Source organism: Balaenoptera physalus (assembly GCF_965194825.1).
Source record: "Balaenoptera physalus genome assembly, chromosome: 21".
In the NCBI taxonomy this organism is placed as follows: Eukaryota; Metazoa; Chordata; class Mammalia; order Artiodactyla; family Balaenopteridae; genus Balaenoptera; species Balaenoptera physalus.
The window spans coordinates 5,788,448-5,811,450 of record NC_138902.1 but is presented as its reverse complement, the minus strand read 5'-3'; positions in this window follow the sequence as shown (position 1 = coordinate 5,811,450).

Here is a 23,003-nt window from a genome sequence, read left to right as displayed (position 1 = left end):
CATACCTACAGGAGAAAGGAGGCTTGCATTCCTACTGGAACCAAAGCACACTTTTTCCTTTTACACTGCAGGACTTTAGAATAGGCTTAGGCCCTATAGCATACATAGAACGTTCCAAGGATGAGGGAGTTCCATATATGCAGAACACTCTGTGAAGAAAAGTTGATTCAGCAAGGGACCAGGGTGTAGCTAGAGTCTCTTTGGACTTTTTAGATATAAGAAGGTGTCCGGGTGCATGTTCACCGGAAAAGAAGACTTGAATGCCTAAGCCTTGCGTTCCCATTTTAAATCTCTATCCACGCCAGCCTGAGATACCTAAATAACACTGTTTTGACTGGCCTCTATTCACTGTGGGCAGCCCTCTGGAAAGAAAAGGAGTTTCTCTAAGGAAACACGGTGCTTCCATAGCATGGGTGGGAGTTCCTCCTGTCATGCTCTAGAGCTACAGGGTAACTTGACGTGAGTCCTTGCCTCAAGCTAAGGCCTGAAAAGCCCTGCTGAAGCGAAAGCGCTTAGCATTTTCCATTATGTCGTATTGGAAGTTCTGCTTTACTTGAACGTTTCTTCACTCTACCAGACACTAGGCACCCTAGTGTAGGCACCCTCTTTCGTACAACTACAGTGAGTACCAGCAGTCTCCTTTACCCTTCTAAGAAACATCCAGACCTAGAAGCCTTTCCCAGTCACACTATGTATTCAGAGTTTAAGGCAACTCGCTGCACCCTTCCTTAGAAAGCTAGGTGGACTCAGCTCTTCAACAGCTCCAGGGATTCTGTTCTCTCACGACCTACATGCCGTTGAAGTCTGCCTCATTGCTCTCATTGGAGCTACACTAAGAAACACAATCTGCTTCGCCTTCTTCTAGGAACTCTTACCCAAGGACCCCATACCTACAGGAGAAAGGAGGCTTGCATTCCTACTGGAATCTAAGCAAAGTTTTTCCTGTTACACTGCAGGACTTTAGAATAGGTTCAGGCCCGAAGGGTTACATAGAGCGTTCCAAGAATGAGGGAGTTCGATACATGCAGAAAACCCTGTGAAGAAAAGTTGATTCAGCAAGGGACCAGGGTTTGGCTAGAGTCTCTATTGACTTGTTAGAAATCAGAAGGGTTTCGGCTGCATGTTAACCCGAGAAGGAGACCTGGTGGCACAAGCCTTGCTTTCCCATGTTAAATCTCTAAACATGCTTCCCTGAAGAATCCTAAATAACACTGTTTTTACCTGGCTTCTGGTCACTGTAGGCAGCCCTCTGGAAAGAAAAGGAGTTTTCTCTAAGGAAACACGGTGCTTCCATAGCATGGGTGGGAGCTCCTGCTGTCCTGCTCTAGAGCTACAGGGAAACTTGACGTGAGTGTTTGCCTCAAGCTAAGGCCTGAAAAGCCTTGCTGAAGCGAAAGCGCTTAGCAGTTTCCATTATGTCGTATTCGAAGTTCTGCTTTACTTGAATGTTTCTTCACTTACCAGACACAAGGCACCCTCGTGTAGGCACCCTTTTTCGTAGAAATACAGTGAGTACCAGCAGTCTTCTTTGCTCTTCTAAGAAACATCCGGACCTAGAAGCCTTTCCCAGTCACTCTATGTAATCAGAGTGTAGGGCAACTCGCTGCACCCTTCCTTAGGAAGCTAGGTGGACTCAGCTCTTCAACAGCTCCAGGGATTCTGTTCTCTCACGTCCTACATGCCATGGAAGTCTGCCTCATTGCCCTCTGTGGAGCTTCACTAAGATACACAATCTGCTTCGCCTACCTCTAGGAACTCTTACCCAATGACCCCATACCTACAGGAGAAAGGAGGCTTGCATTCCTACTGGAACCAAAGCACACTTTTTCCTTTTACACTGCAGGACTTTAGAATAGGCTTAGGCCCTATAGCATACATAGAACGTTCCAAGGATGAGGGAGTTCCATATATGCAGAACACTCTGTGAAGAAAAGGTGATTCAGCAAGGGACCAGGGTGTAGCTAGAGTCTCTTTGGACTTTTTAGATATAAGAAGGTGTCCGGGTCATGTTCACCGGAAAAGAAGACCTGAATGCCTAAGCCTTCCGTTCCCATTTTAAATCTGTATCCAGGCTGCCTTGAGATACCTAAATAACACTGTTTTTGACAGTCCTCTATTCACTGTTGGCTGCCCTCTGGAAAGAAAAGGAGTTTCTCTAAGGAAACACGGTGCTTCCATAGCATGGGTGGAGCTCGTGCTTTCCTGCTCTAGAGCTACAGGGAAACTTGACGTGAGTCTTTGCCTCAAGCTAAGGCCTGTAAAGCGCTGCTGAAGCGAAAGCGCTTTGCAGTTTCCATTATGTCGTATTGGAAGTTCTGCTTTACTTGAACGTTTCTTCACTCTACCAGACACTAGGCACCCTAGTGTAGGCACCCTCTTTCGTACAACTACAGTGAGTACCAGCAGTCTCCTTTACCCTTCTAAGAAACATCCAGACCTAGAAGCCTTTCCCAGTCACACTATGTATTCAGAGTTTAAGGCAACTCGCTGCACCCTTCCTTAGAAAGCTAGGTGGACTCAGCTCTTCAACAGCTCCAGGGATTCTGTTTTCTCACGACCTACATGCCATTGAAGTCTGCCTCATTGCTCTCATTGGAGCTACACTAAGAAACACAATCTGCTTCGCCTTCTTCTAGGAACTCTTACCCAAGGACCCCATACCTACAGGAGAAAGGAGGCTTGCATTCCTACTGGAATCTAAGCAAAGTTTTTCCTGTTACACTGCAGGACTTTAGAATAGGTTTAGGCCCGAAGGGTTACATAGAGCGTTCCAAGAATGAGGGAGTTCGATACATGCAGAAAACCCTGTGAAGAAAAGTTGATTCAGCAAGGGACCAGGGTTTGGCTAGAGTCTCTATTGACTTGTTAGAAATCAGAAGGGTTTCGGCTGCATGTTAACCCGAGAAGGAGACCTGATGGCACAAGCCTTGCTTTCCCATGTTAAATCTCTAAACATGCTTCCCTGAAGAATCCTAAATAACACTGTTTTTACCTGGCTTCTGGTCACTGTAGGCAGCCCTCTCGAAAGAAAAGGAGTTTTCTCTAAGGAAACACGGTGCTTCCATAGCATGGGTGGGAGCTCCTGCTGTCCTGCTCTAGAGCTACAGGGAAACTTGACGTGAGTGTTTGCCTCAAGCTAAGGCCTGAAAAGCCTTGCTGAAGCGAAAGCGCTTAGCAGTTTCCATTATGTCGTATTCCAAGTTCTGCTTTACTTGAATGTTTCTTCACTTACCAGACACAAGGCACCCTCGTGTAGGCACCCTTTTTCGTAGAAATACAGTGAGTACCAGCAGTCTTCTTTGCTCTTCTAAGAAACATCCAGACCTAGAAGCCTTTCCCAGTCACTCTATGTAATCAGAGTGTAGGGCAACTCGCTGCACCCTTCCTTAGGAAGCTAGGTGGACTCAGCTCTTCAACAGCTCCAGGGATTCTGTTCTCTCACGTCCTACATGCCATGGAAGCCTGCCTCATTGCCCTCTGTGGAGCTTCACTAAGATACACAATCTGCTTCGCCTACCTCTAGGAACTCTTACCCAATGACCCCATACCTACAGGAGAAAGGAGGCTTGCATTCCTACTGGAACCAAAGCACACTTTTTCCTTTTACACTGCAGGACTTTAGAATAGGCTTAGGCCCTATAGCATACATAGAACGTTCCAAGGATGAGGGAGTTCCATATATGCAGAACACTCTGTGAAGAAAAGTTGATTCAGCAAGGGACCAGGGTGTAGCTAGAGTCTCTTTGGACTTTTTAGATATAAGAAGGTGTCCGGGTGCATGTTCACCGGAAAAGAAGACTTGAATGCCTAAGCCTTGCGTTCCCATTTTAAATCTCTATCCACGCCAGCCTGAGATACCTAAATAACACTGTTTTGACTGGCCTCTATTCACTGTGGGCAGCCCTCTGGAAAGAAAAGGAGTTTCTCTAAGGAAACACGGTGCTTCCATAGCATGGGTGGGAGTTCCTCCTGTCATGCTCTAGAGCTACAGGGTAACTTGACGTGAGTCCTTGCCTCAAGCTAAGGCCTGAAAAGCCCTGCTGAAGCGAAAGCGCTTAGCATTTTCCATTATGTCGTATTGGAAGTTCTGCTTTACTTGAACGTTTCTTCACTCTACCAGACACTAGGCACCCTAGTGTAGGCACCCTCTTTCGTACAACTACAGTGAGTACCAGCAGTCTCCTTTACCCTTCTAAGAAACATCCAGACCTAGAAGCCTTTCCCAGTCACACTATGTATTCAGAGTTTAAGGCAACTCGCTGCACCCTTCCTTAGAAAGCTAGGTGGACTCAGCTCTTCAACAGCTCCAGGGATTCTGTTCTCTCACGACCTACATGCCGTTGAAGTCTGACTCATTGCTCTCATTGGAGCTACACTAAGAAACACAATCTGCTTCGCCTTCTTCTAGGAACTCTTACCCAAGGACCCCATACCTACAGGAGAAAGGAGGCTTGCATTCCTACTGGAATCTAAGCAAAGTTTTTCCTGTTACACTGCAGGACTTTAGAATAGGTTCAGGCCCGAAGGGTTACATAGAGCGTTCCAAGAATGAGGGAGTTCGATACATGCAGAAAACCCTGTGAAGAAAAGTTGATTCAGCAAGGGACCAGGGTTTGGCTAGAGTCTCTATTGACTTGTTAGAAATCAGAAGGGTTTCGGCTGCATGTTAACCCGAGAAGGAGACCTGGTGGCACAAGCCTTGCTTTCCCATGTTAAATCTCTAAACATGCTTCCCTGAAGAATCCTAAATAACACTGTTTTTACCTGGCTTCTGGTCACTGTAGGCAGCCCTCTGGAAAGAAAAGGAGTTTTCTCTAAGGAAACACGGTGCTTCCATAGCATGGGTGGGAGCTCCTGCTGTCCTGCTCTAGAGCTACAGGGAAACTTGACGTGAGTGTTTGCCTCAAGCTAAGGCCTGAAAAGCCTTGCTGAAGCGAAAGCGCTTAGCAGTTTCCATTATGTCGTATTCGAAGTTCTGCTTTACTTGAATGTTTCTTCACTTACCAGACACAAGGCACCCTCGTGTAGGCACCCTTTTTCGTAGAAATACAGTGAGTACCAGCAGTCTTCTTTGCTCTTCTAAGAAACATCCGGACCTAGAAGCCTTTCCCAGTCACTCTATGTAATCAGAGTGTAGGGCAACTCGCTGCACCCTTCCTTAGGAAGCTAGGTGGACTCAGCTCTTCAACAGCTCCAGGGATTCTGTTCTCTCACGTCCTACATGCCATGGAAGTCTGCCTCATTGCCCTCTGTGGAGCTTCACTAAGATACACAATCTGCTTCGCCTACCTCTAGGAACTCTTACCCAATGACCCCATACCTACAGGAGAAAGGAGGCTTGCATTCCTACTGGAACCAAAGCACACTTTTTCCTTTTACACTGCAGGACTTTAGAATAGGCTTAGGCCCTATAGCATACATAGAACGTTCCAAGGATGAGGGAGTTCCATATATGCAGAACACTCTGTGAAGAAAAGGTGATTCAGCAAGGGACCAGGGTGTAGCTAGAGTCTCTTTGGACTTTTTAGATATAAGAAGGTGTCCGGGTCATGTTCACCGGAAAAGAAGACCTGAATGCCTAAGCCTTCCGTTCCCATTTTAAATCTGTATCCAGGCTGCCTTGAGATACCTAAATAACACTGTTTTTGACAGTCCTCTATTCACTGTTGGCTGCCCTCTGGAAAGAAAAGGAGTTTCTCTAAGGAAACACGGTGCTTCCATAGCATGGGTGGAGCTCGTGCTTTCCTGCTCTAGAGCTACAGGGAAACTTGACGTGAGTCTTTGCCTCAAGCTAAGGCCTGTAAAGCGCTGCTGAAGCGAAAGCGCTTTGCAGTTTCCATTATGTCGTATTGGAAGTTCTGCTTTACTTGAACGTTTCTTCACTCTACCAGACACTAGGCACCCTAGTGTAGGCACCCTCTTTCGTACAACTACAGTGAGTACCAGCAGTCTCCTTTACCCTTCTAAGAAACATCCAGACCTAGAAGCCTTTCCCAGTCACACTATGTATTCAGAGTTTAAGGCAACTCGCTGCACCCTTCCTTAGAAAGCTAGGTGGACTCAGCTCTTCAACAGCTCCAGGGATTCTGTTTTCTCACGACCTACATGCCATTGAAGTCTGCCTCATTGCTCTCATTGGAGCTACACTAAGAAACACAATCTGCTTCGCCTTCTTCTAGGAACTCTTACCCAAGGACCCCATACCTACAGGAGAAAGGAGGCTTGCATTCCTACTGGAATCTAAGCAAAGTTTTTCCTGTTACACTGCAGGACTTTAGAATAGGTTTAGGCCCGAAGGGTTACATAGAGCGTTCCAAGAATGAGGGAGTTCGATACATGCAGAAAACCCTGTGAAGAAAAGTTGATTCAGCAAGGGACCAGGGTTTGGCTAGAGTCTCTATTGACTTGTTAGAAATCAGAAGGGTTTCGGCTGCATGTTAACCCGAGAAGGAGACCTGATGGCACAAGCCTTGCTTTCCCATGTTAAATCTCTAAACATGCTTCCCTGAAGAATCCTAAATAACACTGTTTTTACCTGGCTTCTGGTCACTGTAGGCAGCCCTCTCGAAAGAAAAGGAGTTTTCTCTAAGGAAACACGGTGCTTCCATAGCATGGGTGGGAGCTCCTGCTGTCCTGCTCTAGAGCTACAGGGAAACTTGACGTGAGTGTTTGACTCAAGCTAAGTCCTGACAAGCCTTGCTGAAGCGAAAGCGCTTAGCAGTTTCCATTATGTCGTATTCCAAGTTCTGCTTTACTTGAATGTTTCTTCACTTACCAGACACAAGGCACCCTCGTGTAGGCACCCTTTTTCGTAGAAATACAGTGAGTACCAGCAGTCTTCTTTGCTCTTCTAAGAAACATCCAGACCTAGAAGCCTTTCCCAGTCACTCTATGTAATCAGAGTGTAGGGCAACTCGCTGCACCCTTCCTTAGGAAGCTAGGTGGACTCAGCTCTTCAACAGCTCCAGGGATTCTGTTCTCTCACGTCCTACATGCCATGGAAGTCTGCCTCATTGCCCTCTGTGGAGCTTCACTAAGATACACAATCTGCTTCGCCTACCTCTAGGAACTCTTACCCAATGACCCCATACCTACAGGAGAAAGGAGGCTTGCATTCCTACTGGAACCAAAGCACACTTTTTCCTTTTACACTGCAGGACTTTAGAATAGGCTTAGGCCCTATAGCATACATAGAACGTTCCAAGGATGAGGGAGTTCCATATATGCAGAACACTCTGTGAAGAAAAGTTGATTCAGCAAGGGACCAGGGTGTAGCTAGAGTCTCTTTGGACTTTTTAGATATAAGAAGGTGTCCGGGTGCATGTTCACCGGAAAAGAAGACTTGAATGCCTAAGCCTTGCGTTCCCATTTTAAATCTCTATCCACGCCAGCCTGAGATACCTAAATAACACTGTTTTGACTGGCCTCTATTCACTGTGGGCAGCCCTCTGGAAAGAAAAGGAGTTTCTCTAAGGAAACACGGTGCTTCCATAGCATGGGTGGGAGTTCCTCCTGTCATGCTCTAGAGCTACAGGGTAACTTGACGTGAGTCCTTGCCTCCAGCTAGGGCCTGAAAAGCCCTGCTGAAGCGAAAGCGCTTAGCATTTTCCATTATGTCGTATTGGAAGTTCTGCTTTACTTGAACGTTTCTTCACTCTACCAGACACTAGGCACCCTAGTGTAGGCACCCTCTTTCGTACAACTACAGTGAGTACCAGCAGTCTCCTTTACCCTTCTAAGAAACATCCAGACCTAGAAGCCTTTCCCAGTCACACTATGTATTCAGAGTTTAAGGCAACTCGCTGCACCCTTCCTTAGAAAGCTAGGTGGACTCAGCTCTTCAACAGCTCCAGGGATTCTGTTCTCTCACGACATACATGCCATTGAAGTCTGCCTCATTGCTCTCATTGGAGCTACACTAAGAAACACAATCTGCTTCGCCTTCTTCTAGGAACTCTTACCCAAGGACCCCATACCTACAGGAGAAAGGAGGCTTGCATTCCTACTGGAATCTAAGCAAAGTTTTTCCTGTTACACTGCAGGACTTTAGAATAGGTTCAGGCCCGAAGGGTTACATAGAGCGTTCCAAGAATGAGGGAGTTCGATACATGCAGAAAACCCTGTGAAGAAAAGTTGATTCAGCAAGGGACCAGGGTTTGGCTAGAGTCTCTATTGACTTGTTAGAAATCAGAAGGGTTTCGGCTGCATGTTAACCCGAGAAGGAGACCTGGTGGCACAAGCCTTGCTTTCCCATGTTAAATCTCTAAACATGCTTCCCTGAAGAATCCTAAATAACACTGTTTTTACCTGGCTTCTGGTCACTGTAGGCAGCCCTCTGGAAAGAAAAGGAGTTTTCTCTAAGGAAACACGGTGCTTCCATAGCATGGGTGGGAGCTCCTGCTGTCCTGCTCTAGAGCTACAGGGAAACTTGACGTGAGTGTTTGCCTCAAGCTAAGGCCTGAAAAGCCTTGCTGAAGCGAAAGCGCTTAGCAGTTTCCATTATGTCGTATTCCAAGTTCTGCTTTACTTGAATGTTTCTTCACTTACCAGACACAAGGCACCCTCGTGTAGGCACCCTTTTTCGTAGAAATACAGTGAGTACCAGCAGTCTTCTTTGCTCTTCTAAGAAACATCCAGACCTAGAAGCCTTTCCCAGTCACTCTATGTAATCAGAGTGTAGGGCAACTCGCTGCACCCTTCCTTAGGAAGCTAGGTGGACTCAGCTCTTCAACAGCTCCAGGGATTCTGTTCTCTCAAGTCCTACATGCCATGGAAGTCTGCCTCATTGCCCTCTGTGGAGCTTCACTAAGATACACAATCTGCTTCGCCTACCTCTAGGAACTCTTACCCAATGACCCCATACCTACAGGAGAAAGGAGGCTTGCATTCCTACTGGAACCAAAGCACACTTTTTCCTTTTACACTGCAGGACTTTAGAATAGGCTTAGGCCCTATAGCATACATAGAACGTTCCAAGGATGAGGGAGTTCCATATATGCAGAACACTCTGTGAAGAAAAGTTGATTCAGCAAGGGACCAGGGTGTAGCTAGAGTCTCTTTGGACTTTTTAGATATAAGAAGGTGTCCGGGTGCATGTTCACCGGAAAAGAAGACTTGAATGCCTAAGCCTTGCGTTCCCATTTTAAATCTCTATCCACTCCAGCCTGAGATACCTAAATAACACTGTTTTGACTGGCCTCTATTCACTGTGGGCAGCCCTCTGGAAAGAAAAGGAGTTTCTCTAAGGAAACACGGTGCTTCCATAGCATGGGTGGGAGTTCCTCCTGTCATGCTCTAGAGCTACAGGGTAACTTGACGTGAGTCCTTGCCTCAAGCTAAGGCCTGAAAAGCCCTGCTGAAGCGAAAGCGCTTAGCATTTTCCATTATGTCGTATTGGAAGTTCTGCTTTACTTGAACGTTTCTTCACTCTACCAGACACTAGGCACCCTAGTGTAGGCACCCTCTTTCGTACAACTACAGTGAGTACCAGCAGTCTCCTTTACCCTTCTAAGAAACATCCAGACCTAGAAGCCTTTCCCAGTCACACTATGTATTCAGAGTTTAAGGCAACTCGCTGCACCCTTCCTTAGAAAGCTAGGTGGACTCAGCTCTTCAACAGCTCCAGGGATTCTGTTCTCTCACGACATACATGCCTTTGAAGTCTGCCTCATTGCTCTCATTGGAGCTACACTAAGAAACACAATCTGCTTCGCCTTCTTCTAGGAACTCTTACCCAAGGACCCCATACCTACAGGAGAAAGGAGGCTTGCATTCCTACTGGAATCTAAGCAAAGTTTTTCCTGTTACACTGCAGGACTTTAGAATAGGTTCAGGCCCGAAGGGTTACATAGAGCGTTCCAAGAATGAGGGAGTTCGATACATGCAGAAAACCCTGTGAAGAAAAGTTGATTCAGCAAGGGACCAGGGTTTGGCTAGAGTCTCTATTGACTTGTTAGAAATCAGAAGGGTTTCGGCTGCATGTTAACCCGAGAAGGAGACCTGGTGGCACAAGCCTTGCTTTCCCATGTTAAATCTCTAAACATGCTTCCCTGAAGAATCCTAAATAACACTGTTTTTACCTGGCTTCTGGTCACTGTAGGCAGCCCTCTCGAAAGAAAAGGAGTTTTCTCTAAGGAAACACGGTGCTTCCATAGCATGGGTGGGAGCTCCTGCTGTCCTGCTCTAGAGCTACAGGGAAACTTGACGTGAGTGTTTGCCTCAAGCTAAGGCCTGAAAAGCCTTGCTGAAGCGAAAGCGCTTAGCAGTTTCCATTATGTCGTATTCGAAGTTCTGCTTTACTTGAATGTTTCTTCACTTACCAGACACAAGGCACCCTCGTGTAGGCACCCTTTTTCGTAGAAATACAGTGAGTACCAGCAGTCTTCTTTGCTCTTCTAAGAAACATCCAGACCTAGAAGCCTTTCCCAGTCACTCTATGTAATCAGAGTGTAGGGCAACTCGCTGCACCCTTCCTTAGGAAGCTAGGTGGACTCAGCTCTTCAACAGCTCCAGGGATTCTGTTCTCTCACGTCCTACATGCCATGGAAGTCTGCCTCATTGCCCTCTGTGGAGCTTCACTAAGATACACAATCTGATTCGCCTACCTCTAGGAACTCTTACCCAATGACCCCATACCTACAGGAGAAAGGAGGCTTGCATTCCTACTGGAACCAAAGCACACTTTTTCCTTTTACACTGCAGGACTTTAGAATAGGCTTAGGCCCTATAGCATACATAGAACGTTCCAAGGATGAGGGAGTTCCATATATGCAGAACACTCTGTGAAGAAAAGGTGATTCAGCAAGGGACCAGGGTGTAGCTAGAGTCTCTTTGGACTTTTTAGATATAAGAAGGTGTCCGGGTGCATGTTCACCAGAAAAGAAGACTTGAATGCCTAAGCCTTGCGTTCCCATTTTAAATCTCTATCCACGCCAGCCTGAGATACCTAAATAACACTGTTTTGACTGGCCTCTATTCACTGTGGGCAGCCCTCTGGAAAGAAAAGGAGTTTCTCTAAGGAAACACGGTGCTTCCATAGCATGGGTGGGAGTTCCTCCTGTCATGCTCTAGAGCTACAGGGTAACTTGACGTGAGTCCTTGCCTCAAGCTAAGGCCTGAAAAGCCCTGCTGAAGCGAAAGCGCTTAGCATTTTCCATTATGTCGTAGTGGAAGTTCTGCTTTACTTGAACGTTTCTTCACTCTACCAGACACTAGGCACCCTAGTGTAGGCACCCTCTTTCGTACAACTACAGTGAGTACCAGCAGTCTCCTTTACCCTTCTAAGAAACATCCAGACCTAGAAGCCTTTCCCAGTCACAGTATGTATTCAGAGTTTAAGGCAACTCGCTGCACCCTTCCTTAGAAAGCTAGGTGGACTCAGCTCTTCAACAGCTCCAGGGATTCTGTTCTCTCACGACATACATGCCATTGAAGTCTGCCTCATTGCTCTCATTGGAGCTACACTAAGAAACACAATCTGCTTCGCCTTCTTCTAGGAACTCTTACCCAAGGACCCCATACCTACAGGAGAAAGGAGGCTTGCATTCCTACTGGAATCTAAGCAAAGTTTTTCCTGTTACACTGCAGGACTTTAGAATAGGTTCAGGCCCGAAGGGTTACATAGAGCGTTCCAAGAATGAGGGAGTTCGATACATGCAGAAAACCCTGTGAAGAAAAGTTGATTCAGCAAGGGACCAGGGTTTGGCTAGAGTCTCTATTGACTTGTTAGAAATCAGAAGGGTTTCGGCTGCATGTTAACCCGAGAAGGAGACCTGGTGGCACAAGCCTTGCTTTCCCATGTTAAATCTCTAAACATGCTTCCCTGAAGAATCCTAAATAACACTGTTTTTACCTGGCTTCTGGTCACTGTAGGCAGCCCTCTGGAAAGAAAAGGAGTTTTCTCTAAGGAAACACGGTGCTTCCATAGCATGGGTGGGAGCTCCTGCTGTCCTGCTCTAGAGCTACAGGGAAACTTGACGTGAGTGTTTGCCTCAAGCTAAGGCCTGAAAAGCCTTGCTGAAGCGAAAGCGCTTAGCAGTTTCCATTATGTCGTATTCGAAGTTCTGCTTTACTTGAATGTTTCTTCACTTACCAGACACAAGGCACCCTCGTGTAGGCACCCTTTTTCGTAGAAATACAGTGAGTACCAGCAGTCTTCTTTGCTCTTCTAAGAAACATCCAGACCTAGAAGCCTTTCCCAGTCACTCTATGTAATCAGAGTGTAGGGCAACTCGCTGCACCCTTCCTTAGGAAGCTAGGTGGACTCAGCTCTTCAACAGCTCCAGGGATTCTGTTCTCTCACGTCCTACATGCCATGGAAGTCTGCCTCATTGCCCTCTGTGGAGCTTCACTAAGATACACAATCTGCTTCGCCTATCTCTAGGAACTCTTACCCAATGACCCCATACCTACAGGAGAAAGGAGGCTTGCATTCCTACTGGAACCAAAGCACAGTTTTTCCTTTTACACTGCAGGATTTTAGAATAGGCTTAGGCCCTATAGCATACATAAAACGTTCCAAGGATGAGGGAGTTCCATATATGCAGAACACTCTGTGAAGAAAAGGTGATTCAGCAAGGGACCAGGGTGTAGCTAGAGTCTCTTTGGACTTCTTAGATATAAGAAGGTGTCCGGGTGCATGTTCACCGGAAAAGAAGACTTCAATGCCTACGCCTTGCGTTCCTATTTTAAATCTCTATCCACGCCAGCCTGAGATACCTAAATAACACTGTTTTGACTGGCCTCTATTCACTGTGGGCAGCCCTCTGGAAAGAAAAGGAGTTTCTCTAAGGAAACACGGTGCTTCCATAGCATGGGTGGGAGTTCCTCCTGTCATGCTCTAGAGCTACAGGGTAACTTGATGTGAGTCCTTGCCTCAAGCTAAGGCCTGAAAAGCCCTGCTGAAGCGAAAGCGCTTAGCATTTTCCATTATGTCGTATTGGAAGTTCTGCTTTACTTGAACGTTTCTTCACTCTACCAGACACTAGGCACCCTAGTGTAGGCACCCTCTTTCGTACAACTACAGTGAGTACCAGCAGTCTCCTTTACCCTTCTAAGAAACATCCAGACCTAGAAGCCTTTCCCAGTCACACTATGTATTCAGAGTTTAAGGCAACTCGCTGCACCCTTCCTTAGAAAGCTAGGTGGACTCAGCTCTTCAACAGCTCCAGGGATTCTGTTCTCTCACGACATACATGCCATTGAAGTCTGCCTCATTGCTCTCATTGGAGCTACACTAAGAAACACAATCTGCTTCGCCTTCTTCTAGGAACTCTTACCCAAGGACCCCATACCTACAGGAGAAAGGAGGCTTGCATTCCTACTGGAATCTAAGCAAAGTTTTTCCTGTTACACTGCAGGACTTTAGAATAGGTTCAGGCCCGAAGGGTTACATAGAGCGTTCCAAGAATGAGGGAGTTCGATACATGCAGAAAACCCTGTGAAGAAAAGTTGATTCAGCAAGGGACCAGGGTTTGGCTAGAGTCTCTATTGACTTGTTAGAAATCAGAAGGGTTTCGGCTGCATGTTAACCCGAGAAGGAGACCTGGTGGCACAAGCCTTGCTTTCCCATGTTAAATCTCTAAACATGCTTCCCTGAAGAATCCTAAATAACACTGTTTTTACCTGGCTTCTGGTCACTGTAGGCAGCCCTCTGGAAAGAAAAGGAGTTTTCTCTAAGGAAACACGGTGCTTCCATAGCATGGGTGGGAGCTCCTGCTGTCCTGCTCTAGAGCTACAGGGAAACTTGACGTGAGTGTTTGCCTCAAGCTAAGGCCTGAAAAGCCTTGCTGAAGCGAAAGCGCTTAGCAGTTTCCATTATGTCGTATTCGAAGTTCTGCTTTACTTGAATGTTTCTTCACTTACCAGACACAAGGCACCCTCGTGTAGGCACCCTTTTTCGTAGAAATACAGTGAGTACCAGCAGTCTTCTTTGCTCTTCTAAGAAACATCCAGACCTAGAAGCCTTTCCCAGTCACTCTATGTAATCAGAGTGTAGGGCAACTTGCTGCACCCTTCCTTAGGAAGCTAGGTGGACTCAGCTCTTCAACAGCTCCAGGGATTCTGTTCTCTCACGTCCTACATGCCATGGAAGTCTGCCTCATTGCCCTCTGTGGAGCTTCACTAAGATACACAATCTGCTTCGCCTACCTCTAGGAACTCTTACCCAATGACCCCATACCTACAGGAGAAAGGAGGCTTGCATTCCTACTGGAACCAAAGCACAGTTTTTCCTTTTACACTGCAGGACTTTAGAATAGGCTTAGGCCCTATAGCATACATAGAACGTTCCAAGGATGAGGGAGTTCCATATATGCAGAACACTCTGTGAAGAAAAGGTGATTCAGCAAGGGACCAGGGTGTAGCTAGAGTCTCTTTGGACTTTTTAGATATAAGAAGGTGTCCGGGTGCATGTTCACCGGAAAAGAAGACTTGAATGCCTAAGCCTTGCGTTCCCATTTTAAATCTCTATCCACGCCAGCCTGAGATACCTAAATAACACTGTTTTGACTGGCCTCTATTCACTGTGGGCAGCCCTCTGGAAAGAAAAGGAGTTTCTCTAAGGAAACACGGTGCTTCCATAGCATGGGTGGGAGTTCCTCCTGTCATGCTCTAGAGCTACAGGGTAACTTGACGTGAGTCCTTGCCTCCAGCTAAGGCCTGAAAAGCCCTGCTGAAGCGAAAGCGCTTAGCATTTTCCATTATGTCGTATTGGAAGTTCTGCTTTACTTGAACGTTTCTTCACTCTACCAGACACTAGGCACCCTAGTGTAGGCACACTTTTTCGTACAACTACAGTGAGTACCAGCAGTCTCCTTTACCCTTCTAAGAAACATCCAGACCTAGAAGCCTTTCCCAGTCACACTATGTATTCAGAGTTTAAGGCAACTCGCTGCACCCTTCCTTAGAAAGCTAGGTGGACTCAGCTCTTCAACAGCTCCAGGGATTCTGTTCTCTCACGACCTACATGCCATTGAAGTCTGCCTCATTGCTCTCATTGGAGCTACACTAAGAAACACAATCTGCTTCGCCTTCTTCTAGGAACTCTTACCCAAGGACCCCATACCTACAGGAGAAAGGAGGCTTGCATTCCTACTGGAATCTAAGCAAAGTTTTTCCTGTTACACTGCAGGACTTTAGAATAGGTTCAGGCCCGAAGGGTTACATAGAGCGTTCCAAGAATGAGGGAGTTCGATACATGCAGAAAACCCTGTGAAGAAAAGTTGATTCAGCAAGGGACCAGGGTTTGGCTAGAGTCTCTATTGACTTGTTAGAAATCAGAAGGGTTTCGGCTGCATGTTAACCCGAGAAGGAGACCTGGTGGCACAAGCCTTGCTTTCCCATGTTAAATCTCTAAACATGCTTCCCTGAAGAATCCTAAATAACACTGTTTTTACCTGGCTTCTGGTCACTGTAGGCAGCCCTCTGGAAAGAAAAGGAGTTTTCTCTAAGGAAACACGGTGCTTCCATAGCATGGGTGGGAGCTCCTGCTGTCCTGCTCTAGAGCTACAGGGAAACTTGACGTGAGTGTTTGCCTCAAGCTAAGGCCTGAAAAGCCTTGCTGAAGCGAAAGCGCTTAGCAGTTTCCATTATGTCGTATTCCAAGTTCTGCTTTACTTGAATGTTTCTTCACTTACCAGACACAAGGCACCCTCGTGTAGGCACCCTTTTTCGTAGAAATACAGTGAGTACCAGCAGTCTTCTTTGCTCTTCTAAGAAACATCCAGACCTAGAAGCCTTTCCCAGTCACTCTATGTAATCAGAGTGTAGGGCAACTCGCTGAACCCTTCCTTAGGAAGCTAGGTGGACTCAGCTCTTCAACAGCTCCAGGGATTCTGTTCTCTCACGTCCTACATGCCATGGAAGTCTGCCTCATTGCCCTCTGTGGAGCTTCACTAAGATACACAATCTGCTTCGCCTACCTCTAGGACCTCTTACCCAATGACCCCATACCTACAGGAGAAAGGAGGCTTGCATTCCTACTGGAACCAAAGCACAGTTTTTCCTTTTACACTGCAGGACTTTAGAATAGGCTTAGGCCCTATAGCATACATAGAACGTTCCAAGGATGAGGGAGTTCCATATATGCAGAACACTCTGTGAAGAAAAGTTGATTCAGCAAGGGACCAGGGTGTAGCTAGAGTCTCTTTGGACTTCTTAGATATAAGAAGGTGTCCGGGTGCATGTTCACCGGAAAAGAAGACTTCAATGCCTACGCCTTGCGTTCCTATTTTAAATCTCTATCCACGCCAGCCTGAGATACCTAAATAACACTGTTTTGACTGGCCTCTATTCACTGTGGGCAGCCCTCTGGAAAGAAAAGGAGTTTCTCTAAGGAAACACGGTGCTTCCATAGCATGGGTGGGAGTTCCTCCTGTCATGCTCTAGAGCTACAGGGTAACTTGATGTGAGTCCTTGCCTCAAGCTAAGGCCTGAAAAGCCCTGCTGAAGCGAAAGTGCTTAGCATTTTCCATTATGTCGTATTGGAAGTTCTGCTTTACTTGAACGTTTCTTCACTCTACCAGACACTAGGCACCCTAGTGTAGGCACACTTTTTCGTACAACTACAGTGAGTACCAGCAGTCTCCTTTACCCTTCTAAGAAACATCCAGACCTAGAAGCCTTTCCCAGTCACACTATGTATTCAGAGTTTAAGGCAACTCGCTGCACCCTTCCTTAGAAAGCTAGGTGGACTCAGCTCTTCAACAGCTCCAGGGATTCTGTTCTCTCACGACCTACATGCCATTGAAGTCTGCCTCATTGCTCTCATTGGAGCTACACTAAGAAACACAATCTGCTTCGCCTTCTTCTAGGAACTCTTACCCAAGGACCCCATACCTACAGGAGAAAGGAGGCTTGCATTCCTACTGGAATCTAAGCAAAGTTTTTCCTGTTACACTGCAGGACTTTAGAATAGGTTCAGGCCCGAAGGGTTACATAGAGCGTTCCAAGAATGAGGGAGTTCGATACATGCAGAAAACCCTGTGAAGAAAAGTTGATTCAGCAAGGGACCAGGGTTTGGCTAGAGTCTCTATTGACTTGTTAGAAATCAGAAGGGTTTCGGCTGCATGTTAACCCGAGAAGGAGACCTGGTGGCACAAGCCTTGCTTTCCCATGTTAAATCTCTAAACATGCTTCCCTGAAGAATCCTAAATAACACTGTTTTTACCTGGCTTCTGGTCACTGTAGGCAGCCCTCTGGAAAGAAAAGGAGTTTTCTCTAAGGAAACACGGTGCTTCCATAGCATGGGTGGGAGCTCCTGCTGTCCTGCTCTAGAGCTACAGGGAAACTTGACGTGAGTGTTTGCCTCAAGCTAAGGCCTGAAAAGCCTTGCTGAAGCGAAAGCGCTTAGCAGTTTCCATTATGTCGTATTCGAAGTTCTGCTTTACTTGAATGTTTCTTCACTTACCAGACACAAGGCACCCTCGTGTAGGCACCCTTTTTCGTAGAAATACAGTGAGTACCAGCAGTCTTCTTTGCTCTTCTAAGAAACATCCAGACCTAGAAGCCTTTCCCAGTCACTCTATGTAATCAGAGTGTAGGGCAACTCGCTGCACCCTTCCTTAGGAAGCTAGGTGGACTCAGCTCTTCAACAGCTCCAGGGATTCTGTTCTCTCACGTCCTACATGCCATGGAAGTCTGCCTCATTGCCCTCTGTGGAGCTTCACTAAGATACACAATCTGCTTCGCCTACCTCTAGGACCTCTTACCCAATGACCCCATACCTACAGGAGAAAGGAGGCTTGCATTCCTACTGGAACCAAAGCACAGTTTTTCCTTTTACACTGCAGGACTTTAGAATAGGCTTAGGCCCTATAGCATACATAGAACGTTCCAAGGATGAGGGAGTTCCATATATGCAGAACACTCTGTGAAGAAAAGTTGATTCAGCAAGGGACCAGGGTGTAGCTAGAGTCTCTTTGGACTTCTTAGATATAAGAAGGTGTCCGGGTGCATGTTCACCGGAAAAGAAGACTTCAATGCCTACGCCTTGCGTTCCTATTTTAAATCTCTATCCACGCCAGCCTGAGATACCTAAATAACACTGTTTTGACTGGCCTCTATTCACTGTGGGCAGCCCTCTGGAAAGAAAAGGAGTTTCTCTAAGGAAACACGGTGCTTCCATAGCATGGGTGGGAGTTCCTCCTGTCATGCTCTAGAGCTACAGGGTAACTTGATGTGAGTCCTTGCCTCAAGCTAAGGCCTGAAAAGCCCTGCTGAAGCGAAAGCGCTTAGCATTTTCCATTATGTCGTATTGGAAGTTCTGCTTTACTTGAACGTTTCTTCACTCTACCAGACACTAGGCACCCTAGTGTAGGCACCCTCTTTCGTACAACTACAGTGAGTACCAGCAGTCTCCTTTACCCTTTTAAGAAACATCCAGACCTAGAAGCCTTTCCCAGTCACACTATGTATTCAGAGTTTAAGGCAACTCGCTGCACCCTTCCTTAGAAAGCTAGGTGGACTCAGCTCTTCAACAGCTCCAGGGATTCTGTTCTCTCACGACATACATGCCATTGAAGTCTGCCTCATTGCTCTCATTGGAGCTACACTAAGAAACACAATCTGCTTCGCCTTCTTCTAGGAACTCTTACCCAAGGACCCCATACCTACAGGAGAAAGGAGGCTTGCATTCCTACTGGAATCTAAGCAAAGTTTTTCCTGTTACACTGCAGGACTTTAGAATAGGTTCAGGCCCGAAGGGTTACATAGAGCGTTCCAAGAATGAGGGAGTTCGATACATGCAGAAAACCCTGTGAAGAAAAGTTGATTCAGCAAGGGACCAGGGTTTGGCTAGAGTCTCTATTGACTTGTTAGAAATCAGAAGGGTTTCGGCTGCATGTTAACCCGAGAAGGAGACCTGGTGGCACAAGCCTTGCTTTCCCATGTTAAATCTCTAAACATGCTTCCCTGAAGAATCCTAAATAACACTGTTTTTACCTGGCTTCTGGTCACTGTAGGCAGCCCTCTCGAAAGAAAAGGAGTTTTCTCTAAGGAAACACGGTGCTTCCATAGCATGGGTGGGAGCTCCTGCTGTCCTGCTCTAGAGCTACAGGGAAACTTGACGTGAGTGTTTGCCTCAAGCTAAGGCCTGAAAAGCCTTGCTGAAGCGAAAGCGCTTAGCAGTTTCCATTATGTCGTATTCGAAGTTCTGCTTTACTTGAATGTTTCTTCACTTACCAGACACAAGGCACCCTCGTGTAGGCACCCTTTTTCGTAGAAATACAGTGAGTACCAGCAGTCTTCTTTGCTCTTCTAAGAAACATCCAGACCTAGAAGCCTTTCCCAGTCACTCTATGTAATCAGAGTGTAGGGCAACTCGCTGCACCCTTCCTTAGGAAGCTAGGTGGACTCAGCTCTTCAACAGCTCCAGGGATTCTGTTCTCTCACGTCCTACATGCCATGTAAGTCTGCCTCATTGCCCTCTGTGGAGCTTCACTAAGATACACAATCTGCTTCGCCTACCTCTAGGAACTCTTACCCAATGACCCCATACCTACAGGAGAAAGGAGGCTTGCATTCCTACTGGAACCAAAGCACACTTTTTCCTTTTACACTGCAGGACTTTAGAATAGGCTTAGGCCCTATAGCATACATAGAACGTTCCAAGGATGAGGGAGTTCCATATATGCAGAACACTCTGTGAAGAAAAGTTGATTCAGCAAGGGACCAGGGTGTAGCTAGAGTCTCTTTGGACTTCTTAGATATAAGAAGGTGTCCGGGTGCATGTTCACCGGAAAAGAAGACTTCAATGCCTACGCCTTGCGTTCCTATTTTAAATCTCTATCCACGCCAGCCTGAGATACCTAAATAACACTGTTTTGACTGGCCTCTATTCACTGTGGGCAGCCCTCTGGAAAGAAAAGGAGTTTCTCTAAGGAAACACGGTGCTTCCATAGCATGGGTGGGAGTTCCTCCTGTCATGCTCTAGAGCTACAGGGTAACTTGATGTGAGTCCTTGCCTCAAGCTAAGGCCTGAAAAGCCCTGCTGAAGCGAAAGCGCTTAGCATTTTCCATTATGTCGTATTGGAAGTTCTGCTTTACTTGAACGTTTCTTCACTCTACCAGACACTAGGCACCCTAGTGTAGGCACCCTCTTTCGTACAACTACAGTGAGTACCAGCAGTCTCCTTTACCCTTTTAAGAAACATCCAGACCTAGAAGCCTTTCCCAGTCACACTATGTATTCAGAGTTTAAGGCAACTCGCTGCACCCTTCCTTAGAAAGCTAGGTGGACTCAGCTCTTCAACAGCTCCAGGGATTCTGTTCTCTCACGACATACATGCCATTGAAGTCTGCCTCATTGCTCTCATTGGAGCTACACTAAGAAACACAATCTGCTTCGCCTTCTTCTAGGAACTCTTACCCAAGGACCCCATACCTACAGGAGAAAGGAGGCTTGCATTCCTACTGGAATCTAAGCAAAGTTTTTCCTGTTACACTGCAGGACTTTAGAATAGGTTCAGGCCCGAAGGGTTACATAGAGCGTTCCAAGAATGAGGGAGTTCGATACATGCAGAAAACCCTGTGAAGAAAAGTTGATTCAGCAAGGGACCAGGGTTTGGCTAGAGTCTCTATTGACTTGTTAGAAATCAGAAGGGTTTCGGCTGCATGTTAACCCGAGAAGGAGACCTGGTGGCACAAGCCTTGCTTTCCCATGTTAAATCTCTAAACATGCTTCCCTGAAGAATCCTAAATAACACTGTTTTTACCTGGCTTCTGGTCACTGTAGGCAGCCCTCTGGAAAGAAAAGGAGTTTTCTCTAAGGAAACACGGTGCTTCCATAGCATGGGTGGGAGCTCCTGCTGTCCTGCTCTAGAGCTACAGGGAAACTTGACGTGAGTGTTTGCCTCAAGCTAAGGCCTGAAAAGCCTTGCTGAAGCGAAAGCGCTTAGCAGTTTCCATTATGTCGTATTCCAAGTTCTGCTTTACTTGAATGTTTCTTCACTTACCAGACACAAGGCACCCTCGTGTAGGCACCCTTTTTCGTAGAAATACAGTGAGTACCAGCAGTCTTCTTTGCTCTTCTAAGAAACATCCAGACCTAGAAGCCTTTCCCAGTCACTCTATGTAATCAGAGTGTAGGGCAACTCGCTGCACCCTTCCTTAGGAAGCTAGGTGGACTCAGCTCTTCAACAGCTCCAGGGATTCTGTTCTCTCACGTCCTACATGCCATGGAAGTCTGCCTCATTGCCCTCTGTGGAGCTTCACTAAGATACACAATCTGCTTCGCCTACCTCTAGGAACTCTTACCCAATGACCCCATACCTACAGGAGAAAGGAGGCTTGCATTCCTACTGGAACCAAAGCACACTTTTTCCTTTTACACTGCAGGACTTTAGAATAGGCTTAGGCCCTATAGCATACATAGAACGTTCCAAGGATGAGGGAGTTCCATATATGCAGAACACTCTGTGAAGAAAAGTTGATTCAGCAAGGGACCAGGGTGTAGCTAGAGTCTCTTTGGACTTTTTAGATATAAGAAGGTGTCCGGGTGCATGTTCACCGGAAAAGAAGACTTGAATGCCTAAGCCTTGCGTTCCCATTTTAAATCTCTATCCACTCCAGCCTGAGATACCTAAATAACACTGTTTTGACTGGCCTCTATTCACTGTGGGCAGCCCTCTGGAAAGAAAAGGAGTTTCTCTAAGGAAACACGGTGCTTCCATAGCATGGGTGGGAGTTCCTCCTGTCATGCTCTAGAGCTACAGGGTAACTTGACGTGAGTCCTTGCCTCAAGCTAAGGCCTGAAAAGCCCTGCTGAAGCGAAAGCGCTTAGCATTTTCCATTATGTCGTATTGGAAGTTCTGCTTTACTTGAACGTTTCTTCACTCTACCAGACACTAGGCACCCTAGTGTAGGCACCCTCTTTCGTACAACTACAGTGAGTACCAGCAGTCTCCTTTACCCTTCTAAGAAACATCCAGACCTAGAAGCCTTTCCCAGTCACACTATGTATTCAGAGTTTAAGGCAACTCGCTGCACCCTTCCTTAGAAAGCTAGGTGGACTCAGCTCTTCAACAGCTCCAGGGATTCTGTTCTCTCACGACATACATGCCATTGAAGTCTGCCTCATTGCTCTCATTGGAGCTACACTAAGAAACACAATCTGCTTCGCCTTCTTCTAGGAACTCTTACCCAAGGACCCCATACCTACAAGAGAAAGGAGGCTTGCATTCCTACTGGAATCTAAGCAAAGTTTTTCCTGTTACACTGCAGGACTTTAGAATAGGTTTAGGCCCGAAGGGTTACATAGAGCGTTCCAAGAATGAGGGAGTTCGATACATGCAGAAAACCCTGTGAAGAAAAGTTGATTCAGCAAGGGACCAGGGTTTGGCTAGAGTCTCTATTGACTTGTTAGAAATCAGAAGGGTTTCGGCTGCATGTTAACCCGAGAAGGAGACCTGATGGCACAAGCCTTGCTTTCCCATGTTAAATCTCTAAACATGCTTCCCTGAAGAATCCTAAATAACACTGTTTTTACCTGGCTTCTGGTCACTGTAGGCAGCCCTCTCGAAAGAAAAGGAGTTTTCTCTAAGGAAACACGGTGCTTCCATAGCATGGGTGGGAGCTCCTGCTGTCCTGCTCTAGAGCTACAGGGAAACTTGACGTGAGTGTTTGACTCAAGCTAAGGCCTGAAAAGCCTTGCTGAAGCGAAAGCGCTTAGCAGTTTCCATTATGTCGTATTCCAAGTTCTGCTTTACTTGAATGTTTCTTCACTTACCAGACACAAGGCACCCTCGTGTAGGCACCCTTTTTCGTAGAAATACAGTGAGTACCAGCAGTCTTCTTTGCTCTTCTAAGAAACATCCAGACCTGGAAGCCTTTCCCAGTCACTCTATGTAATCAGAGTGTAGGGCAACTCGCTGCACCCTTCCTTAGGAAGCTAGGTGGACTCAGCTCTTCAACAGCTCCAGGGATTCTGTTCTCTCACGTCCTACATGCCATGGAAGTCTGCCTCATTGCCCTCTGTGGAGCTTCACTAAGATACACAATCTGCTTCG